The sequence below is a fragment of the Cibotium barometz genome, chromosome 34 (assembly GCF_041138505.1).
Source record: "Cibotium barometz isolate CiBa-2024 chromosome 34, ASM4113850v1, whole genome shotgun sequence".
NCBI lineage: Eukaryota > Viridiplantae > Streptophyta > Polypodiopsida > Cyatheales > Cibotiaceae > Cibotium > Cibotium barometz.
This window is the reverse complement of record NC_141079.1, coordinates 10,330,355-10,340,288: the sequence shown is the minus strand read 5'-3', so window position 1 is coordinate 10,340,288 and position 9,934 is coordinate 10,330,355.

Below are 9,934 nucleotides of genomic sequence, written 5' to 3'. Positions count from 1 at the left end.
CTCAAGCTCTCTTCTCCCCTGTATCTTTTCATGCTTCACTTTGGCAGTTCTCAACCAAGGCCTTCCCAAGATCATTTGATAAGGGTTTTCTAACTCTTCAAGTTTTTAGCACAACAAAATTTACTAGAAAGTTGAGTTTTTCCACCTGTATAATTTTTCCTCTGACTATTCCTAGTGGCTGCACTCTCCTCTGGTCTTCCATCTTAACTTGGAATGGTGCACTGTCAAAATCAGTAATACCTAATTGTCTGCAAATGAATTCTGGTAAGATGTTGACTCCTGAGCCTCCATCTAGTAAAGCCCCTTTGATTTTACAATTTGCAAAATACTACATCCAAAATGGGGTGTGAGATCCCGCTGTCCCCACTACGCACCGGATTCTAGATGGTAGCAGCGGAAGTAGATCTCTCTTCCGCGGGGCACGGTTTCTCACTCGGGGCCTTGCCCTCGAATCTTCGGGCATGAGACTAAGCTAGTGGTCCTTGCGCAAACCGAAATCGATAAAATTTCCCATGCCCAAAAAGCGGGGACGATCCACCATTTTTATTTTATTAGGGAATTTTATAACGAGGTCAAGGTATTGAACTGACCTTCATGTGAAAAATCCAGATAGAATGGAAACTATTATAGACTTAACTTGAAGGAATCGTTTTTTTCTTGATTGAATCAGGCACAACCGTTGACTTATTCTTTAGAGAAGTCTTCATGATTCTAATTAACTACTCAAGGTCTAAGCGTATTCCTATTAATCAATTTTATTATTATAACTCTACTGATTCCAGCCTAACCCCATCCGGCCCATGGGTTAGCCACCACCCAACCACTGGAATAGTAGAACCAATCAAGTACTCACCCACCCATAATTGAATGCTTTTCTTAACTTTTGCTTTAGAAAACAGATACGCACACACTCGTCTTTAAACTTTAACTTATAAAACAATCCATTGACAAACAATTACAGGTTACACATGTCATAACTCAAAATTTCCATTGAGTCTTTGTTTGTCACAAAACAGTATCACTCTCTGGACTCTCCATTGAGACCAGCGGGTCAACAACGAGATCCAGTAACAGATTACAATAAACATTGGTCCATCATATAATATCTTTCTCGACATACGCATGGATGTCCTCGGCAGCGCGAGCCTGTGCATCTCGTGGTTAGAACCCTCCAGGATGCTCTAGGTGTCTTGGCACTTCACTTAGGGACCGCTTCGTCGGCCCTTGTCCATCGTACCGGAAGCTCACCATTTTAACCACACCGAGGCTCGTCAAGACTTGGGCAGGCTTTGCTGCATGAGCTGTCCCTTGAACACTCCCCGCCAGCAGCTGTTGCAACCGAACTTCCCTTAGAAACCACATATACCAAATGCTCCCTCTAGCATTCTCGCGTAAGAAAATCTTTTAAGAAAACAGGGTTTCTATGTAAGTTTTTAGTTTTGATTTCTTTTGAATACAATGAGTATATCTTAATTCCGTATCCCAAGACTTCTAGATCACAGTCTGGATTCCCAAGCAGAATTCCTCGAATTCTAAATTCTTAATCCTTAGATCAAAATCAAAGGTCTCAACTTAGTTTCAGATTCGGTGAGTGATTTGAGTATAGATTCAGAAACTGGTCACATTGTCATTTCTTAAAACTGACGAAGAAATTACGTCTTGGTCAAAGTCTGATTCAGGTTTTGAGTCTGAAACGGTTCTTCTTGAACTATCGTTATCAAATGGTAATGTTTCAATTACTACTTTACTAGATTTAAAACTAATCATTTTCCAATATTCATGGGAATTAGTCATAGATCAAGAGAACTCTTATCTTGATATAAAAAATTCTTTTATGCATCATTTTTTTTCATAAAAAATGATATTACTGAAAGTAACACTTTTACAATAAAAGTTTTTCTTTTATGCATCTTTTTATGCATAAAAATCAATAATAATGAAAGTAACACTTTTATAATAAAAAATATTCTTTTATGCATAAAAATCCATTTTTATGAAAGTAATACTTTCATAATTAAAAAAATTCTTTCATGCATACTTTTATGCATAAAAATCAATAATGATAAAAGTAACACTTTTATAATAAAAAAATATTCTTTTACGCATAAAAATCCATTTTGATAAAAGTAATACTTTCATAATAAAAAAATATTCTTTCATGCATTGCATAAAAATCAATAATGATAAAAGTAACACTTTTAAAATAAAAAAATATTCTTTTATGCATAAAAATATATTTTGATGAAAGTAACACTTTCATAATAAAAAATTTATTCTTTTATGCATAAAAATCCATTTTGATGAAAGTAACACTTTCATAATTAAAAGAATTATTCTTTTATGAAAAAAAAATAAAAATCAATAAGCATCTTCTATGCATGAAAATGACACTTTAAGAGTATAGAAATGATAAGGATTACTCTTTTAGCATAATAAAAATAATACTTATTTCCAAAAAATTTGCCATAACCTCCTTTGTATGGCTGACCATTTTTAAAATTTTTCTTCTTAATTTGTCTTTAAAATTTAACTCTAATTGATTTAAAGTAATCTAGACTAATCAAAATTCACTTATAAAAGAAACATTATAAAAAGTTTTATTCCAACAATTATCACTTAACTAGGATAAATAAGGATTGATTCTAAGAAGAGAGAGCGGAAAAGCCTTTCGATCAAGGCATAGCGTCCATTTATCACTTCAAACAATCATAAAAATTAGAAAAGCATAAAAATCAATAAAGAAAATTACAAGATCTCTACTTACATAAATTCTGGGAGCTTTCCTTTGTTGACTTGATGGTTTGAGGGTTCTACTCTTGTTTGTAACAAGAGTGGCCACCAATCTTTGGAAGAGGAAAATGTCAAAAACTAGTGAATTATTAATAAATTCACAATTCTTGGCTTGGGAGGAGTAGAGTAATAGTGCATAAACACCATTATTTTTCAACAAAGGGGGAGGCTTCTCTTTATAGGAAAAATTGAGCTCCTAACCAAACAAACTGATTCTAGAATTTTCCAAATCAGTTTGGTCAATTTTTGACCATTTTTAGGTCAGTTGAGCGAACTTTTGGGAACTAGACTTGAATTAGAAGAGAGGAGAGATGAAATATCTCAATTTTTGAACATTTAAAACTCAATTGCACATGTGAAGTAGGCGCCTCATTCATGAGGGGGAATCCCCATTGTGAGGTGTCAAAAATCCATTTTTAAGCTTTTCCTTAGGTCCTTAGTCCACTCTTCATCTTATGTGAGTATTTACTCATTTTTGGGGATGATTTTCTTTATTTCTTCATTTTATCTTCTTCATACATTTGTTTGATCTTGATTGGCCATTCAAACCTTAATTTGAAATTTTTCAAAAATCTCGACCCCTTGAATAAATTATACTTAATTTCTAATGCACCTTTTTGAAAATCTTTTTGAACTTCTATTTCGGGGAAACTTATTTTAATAAGAAGAGATATTTTTCCATCCAAAAATATTCAAAATCTGAATATTCTCTCTCTAAAATATTTTTTCTCTCTAGAATATTTTCTCTCTCTAGGCCAAAACAGGTAGAAACAAGATCTTTTATATTTTTGATGAAGAGGGAATTGATTACAGGGGAAGATGCTAGAAATCTTGAGAGGCTGGGGAGGAGTCTTACATTCTCTCCCACTTTAAAAACGCGAGATGTCCTCATCTCGCAAACTGGGGGTAATCTTCGCAACAGATCGGCTTCTTTCTCCCAGGTGGCATCTTCAAAAGGATAAAACTTCCATTTGACCAATAATTCTCTCAGAATTTTGTTCCTGAGAATCTTTTCTCGAACATCAAGGATTTCTTCAGGTTGGAGTTCTATCTACCCTTGGGTTGAAGAAGTTAAGATTTCATCATTAAGCACATGATTCGGGCTTGGTATATACTTTTTAAGAAGGCTGACATGAAATACATTATGTACTTGAGATGAGGAGGCAGAAGAAGCTGATAGGCTAAGTCACCTACTTTCTTTGTAATCAGATATGGCCAACAATATCTGGGGGGGATAACTTCTTATACTTCCCAAGAGATAGAGAACTTCTTTTGGGATGTACTCGAATGAAGACCATATCTGCTTCTTCGAATTCTCTGTCTGTCCTCTTCTTATCTGCATACTGCTTCTGTCTATCCTAGGTAGCTTTTATATCTTTATTATGAATTGCCAAAATTGTAATCTTCAATCTGCACAATTTCTTGATGAAATATTGTACCAAGATCTGGACATCAATCTTTAAATAATTTATATAAGAAATCTAGAATCTATCTACTAATGTCTCTCTGATTAGCCCTTTAGTTACATTTGCATAAGTGACATCTATTCTGTATTTGTTCCTAGAATTATTTGATCGAGAGAACTACTGACCATCTTGATACTCATTTCAAGGGAATCGGCCAATGCTTCTGTGTATTGAATTTGTAGTAGCTCCATTTTTTCCAGGAGCTCAGTAGACAATCAAGTCTTCCTACTATCTGGCAAGTGCCTTTTTGTACTTTTCAAGTTTTTCTTTGAGCTACATATTATCCTGGGCAGATGATTGCTTATCCATTATGGCCTGGTTGTAGTAGTAGGTCACTTGTCTTATTTCTTCTGATTGTTCAGCCAATTCTGCTTTAAGTTTTGTCCCTTCTTTCGTGTTGCTCTGGAATTTCCCTTTGGCCTTGTCTAGCACTTTGGGTAGAGATTCATCTCTGTTCCAAGAAAATCCCTTGGTTATTTTTGCTACTTGTTGTAGGGTGAGATGATTCTTCTTCTTTCTAGAACGTTCCTCTTCCTCTGAGTCCTCTGATTGGCGCAGTAGTTCTTCAAGCTGTTTGTACTACTATTTTGAAGAATGTAGAGAGGAATTCTTCTTCGTCATCGTAGTCGGGTGTTTCCTAGTGGTGGTTATTATTATTTCCACCATGCTTGCAGTGAGGGTGTCCACCAGTGCTTCCCTCTGCTGGTACTCCTTTTGCTTCCAATGTCCACTAGTGATTCCCTGTTTGATGCCAGATTTGCTTCCATTTTTGCTTTTCAGAACCCAAAAAGTGAGGTTTAGTTCTGAAAGCGTTGATTCTGACAAACTTTACTAGTTCTTTGAAGTCAGAGGAGGATTCTTCTTCTGTAGACAACGATAGAGGACTTGGCTCTTATTTTGAGCCTGAGAAGTCCATGAGGACATCCATGGAGATATCTTTAGCAAGTTCTGAATTTGTTTGAATCAATTCATACTCTGCATTTTTTGCGAGGAGAGCCTTTACCTTTCTTTTACTCGCCTTAGGGAATTTTTTGGCATAGTGGCCTTTCTTGCCACCATAGAAAAAGCATGCATCCCCTGTATTTACTCTTTTCTTTCTGAAGACTCTTCTGAATGGTTTTCTTTTGAAAAACTTTTTGTGTCCTTTGGAGGCTTTTTGTTTTTCCTTATCTAACTTCTTACAAGAGCAATTTTCCATTCCAAACTTGCATCCATAGTTTCGAGATTCATTCCAAGTATCACAAAGCTTCACTAGAAGGTTTTCTCTTTCATTATAATTCTTGATCATTTTTTATGCTCTTTTATCTCTGCACATTTGTTAGAGAGTGAGGAGGATGTGCCTATGCACTTCTCCAAATGTCATGTTCTAAAGCTGCTCAAGTCCTCTGTTACTTGCTTCATCTTCTATGGCTTGAAGATCTTTAACAACCTTTTCTAATAACTCCTTTGGATAAGAGCTCATGTAAAAGTGCTTGGCCGAGGGATCATTCCATAGCTGCCCTTGGTAGATCAAGTGTTGAATTTTATCCCAATATTCGTTGATTCTTGTTAGATCACAACACGTCATTCTCCAGAACTGATTTTTATAATGTTTCTTCTCATAAACTACTTCTCCAAAAAATTACCTGAGTAGAAGCTTTTCAAGAGAGGCTATCCCTTTGCCCATCTCTATGATTTGTGTTTCTCTATAGGAAGCCGGTACCACCATGTTCTCAAATTTCCTTCAAAAAAGGTGAGTAGGGTGAGCATCACCTGATTTGGATCTTTCTGATTGATGAAGGTTTTTTTGAAGAAGTACACAGTCATTCTATCATGGACTATTCTACCTTGTTGCTTTGTAAGGCCATCTAGGTTTATTAATTGTGGTTCTTCTTTGTTTAGTAGCTTTGCTACTAATGGCCCTCCTTTCTCAAAGGGGACTACTTCCATATTGACCTTTCCATTGATAAGTTTGGCTATTGCAAGCCATATGTTGTAGTCAAAGACCCTTTCAGAGTTGTTGACTTTCTCTTCCCAACAACTAAATGTGAAGGACTTTCCTTCTCCCATATCTTCATTATCTATTACCCATGCAATTGGAAAAATAGGTTGGTCATTCCGGATTTAGGGAGCTCTTCTTGTGGTATTATTTATGTCTTCTCTTTAGGGAGATTTCTGCCATTTGTGCCTTCATGAGAGATGCATTCTCTCCATCCAATATCTTCTTCTGAGAAATGGATGGAAGAAGGTGTTGAGATTCAAGCTCGATGTCAGTGTGAGCCAGCTATGCTATGTGCTGGCAGATTAGGTAGGAACATGTGTGAGACATAAATGACCGCGTGTCCAGCTGGTCATAGTGTGTGGACATTAGCTAGGGTTAGTAGAGTGTGGACACAACTCATTGTGTGTTGTGTGGATTATGGATTAGTGCATTATGCTTTGTGTGAGAGTGGACATGGCTTCCCTCTATGGTTAGGGTTTGCAATATACATTAGGGTTTGCTCCTGTGTGTGTGTGTCTCCTCCTCCTCTACCGTTCTTTCAACATGGTATCAGAGCCTTGTGCTGTTTATTAGGGTTTATGAGTGAGTGAGTGAAGAGGGAGAAGAAGAAGCTATGAAAAGAAGCTGTGAAGCTGCCATTGGAGCTGTGAAGCTTGGAGCACACCGAATCTTATCAGATCTGAAAGCTAGGCCTACCGGGTAAGGTCCTCTAAACATCCTTGAGCGGATTGCAGGTGAAACAGGCAAAAGCAAAGCATTTTAGAGCAAATCAAAGCAAAGCAAAATTTTGGTTTTTGAAGCTTTCCATTAAAGCTTGGGAACATTGATGTATGGTGGAAATATGTGTGATTCTGGCAAAGCAAACATGTATCTGACAATGAGAGATGTAATGGAAACTCTTATGCAAGCCCTATTGTGATTTTGGAGCATTTTGGAAGCATTTGAATGTGTGAAAATTCTGGTTTTTTGAGCTCTCACAAAACAGAGAGAAGAAAGTCAAAAATTGATGCATTTGGAGCCTATTTTTGGTGAAAATCAAAGCTTTGGTGGATTGCACATGTACCTATGTGTGTTGGGCACCTATAACTATCATCAATTGACATTATAAACACTCCAAAACACCTCAATTGCAGGCGGCGCAGCCAGACAGTAGGAAACAGGGCAGTTTTTCTGGTTTTTGCCTACGAGGAGATCAAATTCTCATTCGGTGCTTGATATATTCCACAAACTTCTTAGCAATTGGATGCTTTACACCTTGGAGAAGAGGGCTATGTGATTTGTTTGGTCAATGATGCTTAATTGAGCTGGGAATGAGCTGATTAAAACAGGCTGTCCACTGGTTGCAGAGAAACAGAGCATTTTAATCGAGCAATTAATCTTTGGTGTTTTACAATTGGACAAATTCCTCTTACATGGAGTTGATGGACACTATTGCTAAGCCAATGAATGCCTGGTTGCTCAATTTGGTGAAATATGGAAGAAATTAGAGCCAAATCATTACTGGTTTTTCTGGTTTTTCTGGTTTTTCCAAAAACAGAGAAAGGGGTTTTCAAAAATTGATAATTACACATGTCAGATGGAGTTGATACTCAACATTGAGGTTCATTAGGTGTCAATGCAAGTTGCCTAGACTTGATTGCACCATTACATTGCGATTTGGAGCCTTGGAAGGCGTGTTAGTTCAGGGTATCCCGCACTGCGTGAGTCAGTTCATCTTGGATGATTACAGGTTGATTTTCTACATCCAATTTGGAGTTTGTTGGCTATCTTGGAGTATCTGGAACATTCATTGGAGTGTGGTTGAGTTGAGGAAGGCTCGGTTTCAGATTTGGACGAGTGCGAAAGGTGCACATTGAGCAGATATGTCGGACAATCCAGTTCAGATTGTTGGTGAGAAGCTGGATAGGAAGAACTTCCAGGCATGGAAGTACAGGATAAAGAGTTTCTTGAAAGGGAAAGGATTTTGGAATCTCATTACAGGTGCTGAGCCAGAGCCTGAGCTACCTCGGCAACCTACACAGCAGCAGCTTATTGCTCATAAGCAGTGGTCAGAGAGAGCATTCAAAGTGCTGCATTATTTGTCTATATGTATATCTGATGCTATGCTCATACACATTCAGGATGCTGAGAATCCCAAAGATGCATGGGATACTTTGGTCAAGATGTTTGATACAGATACGAGTGCTCGCAAGTCTCAATTGCGACAGCAGATACACAATGTGAAAAGGAATAAAAGGAGCATACATGATTATGTGCAAGAAATCAAGAAGTTTGCAGATGCATTGGCCACAATAAATGCCCCCATGCCTGATGATGATTTGGTGGATATTACCTTGCGTGGTCTTGGCAAGGAATACAAATCCTTTGATACATCTATCTCAGTGAGGAGTACAGGTCTACCTGACTTCGATGAGTTGGTTTCCCTCTTGTTGGTTGAGGAAATCAAGCTTAGTGATTCATTTCTGGATGCATCTACTAGCCATGATGATGGCAGAAATCAGGCTTTCTACTCGCAGAGAGGCTTTAGAGGCAGGGGGAGATTCGCATCACGTGGACGTGGTGGTAATGGTCGTGGATGGCAGGATAGGCCTCCACAGCAGAATTTTCAGCCTTCATATGGTGCTCGAGGTGGTCGTGGATATGCACCTCAGCGAGGCAGAGGTACCCCCTGTGGTCGAGGACGTTGGCAAGGCCAACAAAATTCTATGCAAGATGTGGAATGCCATTATTGTGGCAAATATGGTCATATGGCGAGAGATTGCTTTCGCAAACAGAATGATTTGAGAGGGGGAAGAGCACAACGTGGTGGTCATTATGGTGGAAACTATGCACAACATGGTGGCAACTATGCATCAAGTAGCAATGATGGAACTGCAAATCATTTGTTTGCCATGAAGCATGTTGTGGGTTCTATGACAACAAATGCTGAGAATGATGATACATGGTACATGGACTCAGGAGCATCAAATCATATGACATGTCATGGAGAATGGTTTGAGCACATGAAGCCAATGGATGTCAAAGGCTATGTGGAAACAGGTGATGATACCCAGCATGTCATTACACATGTTGGAAGTGTACCATTGGTCATGCATAATGGTCAGACAAAGTCTATGTCAGATGTGCTGTATGTGCCTTCGATCACTAAAAGCTTGGCCTCAGTTGGTCAAATGGTAGAACAGGGATTACAGGTTAGATTCAATGAGCATGGATGCTTCGTTGAAGACTTCAAACATGGATGTAGAGTGATTGCTAAAGGCAAGAAAGAAGGAAGACTGTTTAAGCTGGATGCTGGAATTCCTGAGCTAAAATCAGCCATGTTCTCAAAGAGCAGGAATGTGGTACAGGATATTGATATGTGGCACAAGAGGATTGGCCATGTAAATATACAGAGATTAAAGAACATGCAAACAAGAGGCATTGTCAATGGTTTGCCTAGGTTCAAATATGATGGACATATGCATGTTTGTGAAGCCTGTCAGTTTGGGAAGCAGGCAAGATTGAGATTTCCTAGAGAAGGAAATATGAGTAACAGGCCACTTGAGATAGTACACAGTGATGTATGGGGTCCTGCACAAAACCCATCTATCAAAGGCAGTCTATACTATGTTACATTCATTGATGACTTTAGCAGGATGACATGGATATACTTTCTCAGGGAGAAGAGTGAAGTATTGGAAAAATTCATGGATTTCAA